This window comes from Conger conger, chromosome 18, assembly GCF_963514075.1.
Source record: "Conger conger chromosome 18, fConCon1.1, whole genome shotgun sequence".
Taxonomy (NCBI): Eukaryota; Metazoa; Chordata; class Actinopteri; order Anguilliformes; family Congridae; genus Conger; species Conger conger.
In genome coordinates, this window is record NC_083777.1 from 25,351,063 (window position 1) to 25,358,954 (window position 7,892).

The 7,892-nt window shown below is 45.8% G+C and overlaps 1 long non-coding RNA gene across 1 annotated transcript; it reads left to right on the plus strand.

The window, feature by feature from the left end:
- The first annotated feature begins 472 nt into the window (after positions 1-472).
- On the plus strand, positions 473-7,333 carry LOC133117914 (uncharacterized). Its single transcript, XR_009706335.1, has 3 exons — positions 473-1,925; positions 3,473-3,632; positions 5,571-7,333. It is a non-coding gene; the product is annotated as an uncharacterized LOC133117914 (long non-coding RNA).
- Positions 7,334-7,892: the final 559 nt, after the last annotated feature.

Below are 7,892 nucleotides of genomic sequence, written 5' to 3' on the forward strand. Positions count from 1 at the left end.
TATGAGGAGCAGGAGATTGTTTTCGTCGTGCTCCTCCTGTTCCTGAGAAATATCACTGGCAGAGGGGAGTGGTGTGCTGCAGTTTGCCGGGGGTTGGGTGATCGTGACGACCACGGATGGATCGTCCTCCACACAGGGGTGAGTGTAGAGAGTGGCGGGGGGGTCAGAGCCTCTCTCTTCCCCAGTCTTCATGAAAAAGACAGAGTGAGCACAGAGAGGAGACGAGAATAAGGCCCTACAGAGACGTGGGGTCACGTTGACAGGGAGGGCTGGGTAGGTGGGGAGGTAAGAGCTCGGGAGGTGCAGGAAGAGCGTTCGTCTGGCAGGGTCGCCGGTTCGATCCCCCGCCCCGTGTGTGTCAAAGTGTCTCTGAGCGAGCCACCCAACCCCCAGTGGCTCCCAATGAGCTGATTAGTACCTTGCATGGCAGCCTATTACCGTCGGAGTGTGAGAGGCGTCAGTTGTAAAGCGCTTTGGATAAAATGAATGCAGTCCATTTAACTTTCAGGTAATTGACCTTGTGAAAATCCATGTATTGAATATATTTTTTCCTTTAGCTTTTGTACTTATGTATTGCAAGCCATGCTGGCATCGTATAAAAGCACTAACATGAGGTGAGATGTATGTTTTCCCTCAGCCTTTTCCTCAGGAAGATTACACTCAAGTCTGTCTGGGCACCGGACTGGATGAGATCAGGTGACAGTGGGCGCAGCGGTGCATGATGTCTAATTTACCTACACTAATGACCTGTCCTTGGCACTATCCCCTTCCAAACAAGCGGCTCGAACAGATTTATTTTACACACCACTGCCTCCGGGAAAGGACCCTTTCATCTGTCTCCCAGCCCCTCTTTCTCTCTCTCTCTCTCTCTCTGTGTCTCTGAGAACGAAAACAGTGTGAAGCTGCTTTTGTCATTGTTATTTTTGTTTTTTCCGTGCCATCGATCGGGTAAACGGTTTGTTTGCTGTGCCACAGCATTCACTGAGTCAGCGTGTTCCCGACCGATCGGCGCGTTCCCTGTCACCCTTCTGCTCCAGTGGACTAGTGCTGGGAGCCGCAACCTGCATATTAACACCAGCATCTTCGCCCGCTGTCATTTCAGTTCTCATACGGTACATGCTACGCGTCACCACGCCGCACTCAGAAACCTCCACTGGGGACTAAGCGTTCAGTAAACATTCTGTGATTAAGAGTAGAGGACCCCGGATCTGAAGCTAGTCTCGGGGTAATATCCATCCATCCATTATCTTAACCCGCTTATCCTGAACAGGGTCGCAGAGGGGCTGGAGCCTATCCCAGCATACATTGGGTGAAAGGTAGGAATACACCCTGGACAGGTTGCCAGTCCATCGCAGGGCACACACAGCATTCACTCACACACTCATACCCACGGGCAATTCCGTGCCGCCCTTAGTCTCGGGGTAATATGCACCCTCAAAATGTCTGGAGCTCTTCATCTGGGGGTTTTGGGAGGATCCCCTCGTCTTCCTCCTCTGAAAAGGGGTTGTTTTTCCCTCCCTAGCGTGGACATTTTGGCTTCCTCCCACCGAGGGTTTTGTTTGTTTAGTCTCATTAGTACTCCCACTCAATGGCACAATTCATTCCTGCCAAACTCCTTTTGTTTTCATTGTGTTGAGATGCTTCCCCGTTCTCATGTCTAGCTGTTATGCTTAATGCACATTGGTCGATTCTCGTGCGATGTATTGTACGGTGTGTTGCCTTGGTTGTGTCTCTGTCATGTCATGTGAGATGCATGTTTAATGTATGCCTTTGTCTCAGGAGGTAAGAGCAGTCATCTGGCAGTCGAAGGGTTGCAAGTTCGATCCCGCCTTGGGTGGGTCGAAGTGTCCCTGAGCAAGACACCTAACTCCCCAAATGCTCCAGACGAGCTGGTCGGTCCCTTGTATTGCAGACAATTGCTGTTGGTATGTGAGTGTGTATATGAATGGCTGAATGAGAAGCATGAATTGTACAGGCTTTGGATAAAGGCGCTGTATAAATGCTGACCCATTTACCATGTCTCCAAAATGTCGGTCGGCTCCAAAACCCCACCGGCTAGCGAACCGGTTGCCCCGGGTTTGGATTGGCTTCCTCTCCATTTAAATCCTGTGCCTTAAACGGTGACTATACCTTCCTTTGAAACAGTTTGTTTCGCCATCGCAACAAGCGGCAAGCAGTCGCACCGAAACGGGGGCGACCCAATGTTCAGTCCCTGGGCGAGCCAAATTCAGTCAGTTGCTTCACAGTTATGGGTTGGTGTCATTGTTTGATTATAGCCCGATGCAAGCCTGCGCTTATGCTAATGCGCTGGGTAATAAACAACTTGGCCTCACTCAATTCTATCACTGCTGCTGCAATACGCTATTATTAAATTCATTAGTATGCCAGTGAAACTTTTAGAGTGGTAAAATATGTTGTATGTTGTATAAGCAGCTGACTAATCAGGATCACACGTGAAGCCATTTTTCAGAAACATTATGGTGCCCTATGTATAAAAAAAAGTGCTGTAATTTCCACATATAAAAAATAAAAATACCCTTTTTAAACGTTTTAACGAAACGTGTTGCAATATCTTGATAATATATTTTATTTCAATATACTGCAGTGTATTCCATTTCTGTAATAGTGGGGAACGTAGACGAATAGCTAACGTAAATAATCCAGTCAGGCAGAACTGATCTAATCGCAGAGCTGTGGCATGTTGTGCAGCGATTGACTCATTAAATGTGAGATGCGGGAAAGCTAATTTCCCCAAGGGGTGTAAAAGTACATTTGTGTACTCTAATTACTAATATGCATGCAGTCGTGAGAAAAAACAAAGGCCACTTGATGATTGAGATCGTTAACCGGTTGATTTATACTCTCCGCCTCCATTCGGCAGCATAAATCGAATGGCAGAATAACGCTGAAATCCTACAATTCATCTGCAGACTGTTCATCCTATTAAAAAAAACATAATTGAGACAACCTTTTGCTACAAGCAACTAAATACATTAAAATAATGAAAGTTTGTGTCTGTTTGTTTCAAATGTTCAGAATTAATTGGGTGAAAACAATGTATTTCATGCAAACCCCTCTCTTCGATCGCTGCACTTGACTCATGCAGCTCTGAATCTCACACTGAGGTTCCTCTGCAGGTAATTCAAACTTTTTTTTCAATTCACAGCTTCCCACTTTTGCTTTTCTAAAAACTGATAGGCCTGGTATGTAAATCAAAGTGTCTTACTGTTTTTCTGTTCCTGCCGGTCTGTTTGATTGGAAAAATACTAACGGTTAGCTCAATCGCATGGTTCCATCAACAAAAAACAGGCATGATTCAAAATTTTAATGGGTTGGTATCAGACTATATGTATCCTGTTTTGGAAAAAGTATTTTTATTTTCAAAAACTGAATATGACATCGTCACAAGACTTCAATGATAATATTTTATATTGGAAAGAAAAGCTACAGTGATCTGTTTCTCTTTTTTTAGGGGTTGGAAGATTGGAGGACCTCAATCCAAACAGAAATGTGACCCCTGAAATGTATCAGCACCTCATCTATTGAGGGATGATTTGCTCTCTTAAGCCACAGTATTTCAGGAGTAGCTGTGCATGACGTGAATATTGACGCCCAAAACTCAGCATTAAATGGTAAGAAGAACTGAAACTTTCATTTTCAGTAATGTGCTGTTTGGAAAATGCTTTCTGCCTGACGCTTTTTATACAACGCGACTTACAGTTGATTAGACTAAGCTGTGCTGATCTTATCGTGGCTACACCAGTGCTTGAGCCGCCTACGTTCCGGGGTCCCAGTCATGTACTATAACCTCTACGCTACAGGCTGCCCCGTGTCTTTAAATGATACTAAATTATAGTGACATGTGAACTCAGTAGGGTCTTGACATCAAGAAGTGAAAATGAAGATAAAGCAAACAGTGACAAGAAGAGCCTTCATGTTTTAAGTTTATGGAAACATTAGGTAGGTAGATTTAGAGTTTTGAGTCAAATCTTCCCTTACATAACGTATTCCATGAATCAAGACTTAAGAAACATGTCAGGTAGACAGTGGGAAAATAGCTTGCTTATTTCTAGTCAGGCCTGAATGCTCCGAGGGCAAAAAAAAGAAGTTAATCAATATCTTTATCTCTTTATCAATACCGTAAGACAGTACTAATGTCAGAGCGGAGAGATCAAGCGGCATTGAGTTGATGGGAGTAGGTGGGAGAAGGGAGAGCTTGCAGGAAAGGGCTGTGCTAGCTGCTCCTGCACACTGCCCCGCTACAGATCACTTCTTTATACTGAATCCGGGGTTTCCATGGGCACAATTGAAAGCTCCAGTGTGAGGGTGGCGGCCCCCTCCAGAGCCTGCTGTGATCATCCCTCCCTGGAGCAATGCGGGGTTACGGCCCTTGCTCATGGGATGCACAGCTGTGCGCCTCCTATCCTATTTAGCTGAAATAATATTTTGTGATATTAGCATATTAACACTAGCTATAACCCTAGCTCCAAAATATAATCTTAAGAAGTATAACCTCAAGAGTCACCTTAAATATGTGTTTCAATTTTTATTTTTTTATTTTTTTTACAAAAACAAAGGAACATACTGCATAACAATGTGAGTCTAACCTCAGAAAGTAAGACTTGCATTCTTGCCAAGAAAGCTACTGCTACCATTTCTCTACCTCCTCTGTGAAGATCTCTTCCATCAATAATGTATTGCCTATAGGCCACCATTTGGAACTAGCACTGAAACAACATATGGCTGCTTTCCATATTGTACACAAGGCCACTATGTCGCCACGTTGGCTTCATATCCCAGGGGACACAAATCACTAAAAGGATACTCTAAGAGGATGGCATCATCCATTGTGTGGAAGCACTATGGCCGGACTGAGACCCATTAGAGGTGACGAGTTCTCTGCGTGACAGGAAAAGGACTCATTCTTGTATTCTTGTCCTTACACGTGTCACTGATCCAGGGAAACATCCTGGACTATCTAGGCAGTGGTCGGAGCAGCCGTGTGGAGCAGTGGTCGGAGCAGCAGTGTGGAGCAGTTTTCAAAGCAGCAGTACAGGACAGTGGTCAGAGCAGCAGTGTGTAGCAGTCAGAGGCATAACCAGAACCTAAAAATACTATGGTCAAGGGACTCATTTTTGATTATACATTTTAGGGTGTAAATGCTGGAGGCTACATGTACTTCTAGATGAGAAAATATTCTCCTTGCTAAATGAACATGCAACTGTTCTTACTAAATTAATTAAATCAAATATAGACTTTGGAAATGTACATGGGAAGAAAAAAAAAATTGAAGGTACATGACCTCTGTGTCCTCAATGGTACTCACGCCCCTGGGATCAGTGGTCAGATCAGCAGGTGTAACTGTAACCTTTGTGCAAGTCATTTAAAGACACCCAGATCTGTAAGACCTAGTATCTATTATAACTAAGCCATGAAACTGGCAGTGACCTTGAAACTGTGCGAAAAAAAAGCATCCAGTCCATCTTCTATAATGTACTGAACTTTTCTTCTGTAGCAAACTTTTGAAAGGATTCCTGGCTGTCTGACTCTGTGTGTTGTCTCTCTGACAGATGCCCACTGGGGGGATGTGTGCCAGCCACAGGGGCAACTGATAATTTAACAGCAAGAGGCCGATTACTTTCAGCCTCTCACCTTAAGAGAACTGTCCCATGCCTCCGCCTCTGGGTTGAGTCAGCGAATTGTCGGCGCACAACAAACAGACATCCCAGTCCCTGGAGCCTGTGTTGGTTGAGCGCAAGAAATTTCATCTGTCTCTGCTGCTTTCTCACGACAGAAATAATGACTGATCTCGATTTTGCAGAGCGACATCAATTAGCAGCACGAAGCCTCTTGAAGAGATGGAATCATTCTGCAGATTACACGTTTTGGACCTTGTCTTATCACTGTGTCAAACCATTGTGATATCCTCAGCTATGGTTTGGAACAAAGTTTATGGATTTCGCATGAAATACTTGCTTAGGTGATTGGCACAGTCACTTCTATGAAGCCTGCTTTAAATTCTGGTTTAAAAACATTTAAGAAAATCCTGTGCATACGTGCCTGAACTAAAGTCTCTAATTCAACCGCAATGTTATTTATGAAGTGAAATGACTCCAGGGTGGATTACACCAGGCAATCATGGGCAGGGAGCGGTGGAGGGACCTAAGAGACAAACAGAATATTCTGTTCTGCGAACCGTCAGTCGTGTGAACTGTGGTGTGAAGTATATGTCGTTAGTCGATGGTTTGATTGAGCAGGAGGTATGACTGATTGTGGATTAATATGCGTGTGTTCTGTGACGCGACGTGAGCCAGTCTCCATCCACTTCCTGCAGCTCTTTTAAATTCGTGGAAGTGGAGTGGAGTGCTAGCTTTGCTCCCTCCTGCAATTTCAGTGAAAGGGAATCGCACGGTTGCACAAAGGGCCCTGAGATTTAGCTGGACCCCTGCCATGGACGTTTTCTAAATCAGATATACCCTCCTTCTCGCTCACTGGAGCTGTTAGCAAGCTGGTTGAGCCGACGCTGCTAAATTTATTTTCCATTACCGAACGTCAGAGCTTCCTCTGCAGTCTCACGCGGCCTGCGTCTGTCTGTGCGCCGTGATCAGCGATGGCGGCGTGCTGCTCCTTCGCCCGGAGCTGCTCGCCGGGAGATGGGCCACGCGTGACCTCAGAGGACTGAGCTAGCGCGGGTCATCGGGGTAGGAGCTGGACCGGAGCGACCAGCGCTGAGGAAGCCAGTCTGACTACAGCTCATCGGTCAGAGCTGAAAACGATGCGCGCAGACCGCGGGACACCCAGGCAAAACCGCCTCGCCCGCGTCTGTCGTCCATTTTGTGGATTTGTCTCCCTCCCCCCGTCGAGAGACCTCTTAAGTGGGTGTCATTGAGAAGCTGTGTGAAGTCCAAATTGGTTTTCGGTTGGGCGAAACAAGGATTTTTTTTACCAGAATGCCGCGGCCTCTGGTCTCCTGCGGGGACGCCGCCCGCCTCTCTCCCTCCTCTCCCTCCTCTTCCTCTCCCTGAGATCTCGTGTGGGCTACACGGCCCTCCAGAACACTCGACGGCAGGCGGGAGATTGCACTCAATCTCTGGCTTCGGCCATTTTTACAGTGAAGGCTCGGCTCTGCTGTTTCAGGAGAGAGAGCAGAATTGAGTAGATTGTCTCCTATATACCCAAACCCATGAGTGTCATTTCCATTAATGCAATCAATGTCTAGTACTCATGCAGAAATAATGTGTCCTTTTAAGTAACGTGCTTTCATGTCTTTAAGATGTTTTTTGAAGAAAATGGCAGGAGTTATTTCTTTATTCTCTCTCTCTCTCTCTCTCTCTCTCTCTCTCCCTCCCTCTCTCTCTCTCTCTCTTCCTCTCTCTCTCTCTCTCTCTCTCTCTCTCTCTCCCTCTCTCTCTCTCCCCTGTCCGAACCTCAGGGGGTGAACCTGATAGATATTTTTAACAAGCCCCTTGGCCAGATGAGATGCTCCGCGCTCTGAAAATTGACTCAAAGTCCAGCCTTTAATTGGAAAAGATTGTATGGAATGAGCCATCATTTCGGCTGCTCTTTTTTGTTACAGTCCCATCTCACAGCCAAAGCAATTTTGTGCACCGGTGGAAAAAAAAACCCACCAGACCCTCATATATATTGCAATTCACCATATGCCAAATGTCTGGAGCCTGCATGGAGGGCCCTGCAGTGAAATCTCATTGCCTGGCCGCATTATTTCACTGACGCACAGACTGTAGTTTATTGGGGCCACTAAAACCCGGTGCAGTTCTGAAAGATTGAGAATTGGGTAATGTTTAGACTTGAGAGGGAATTGCCTCTGCCTACTAGGTGCCAATAAACTCTGCTTTCAACTTTTCAAGAGAATGACTCGTCAAAAACCGGGT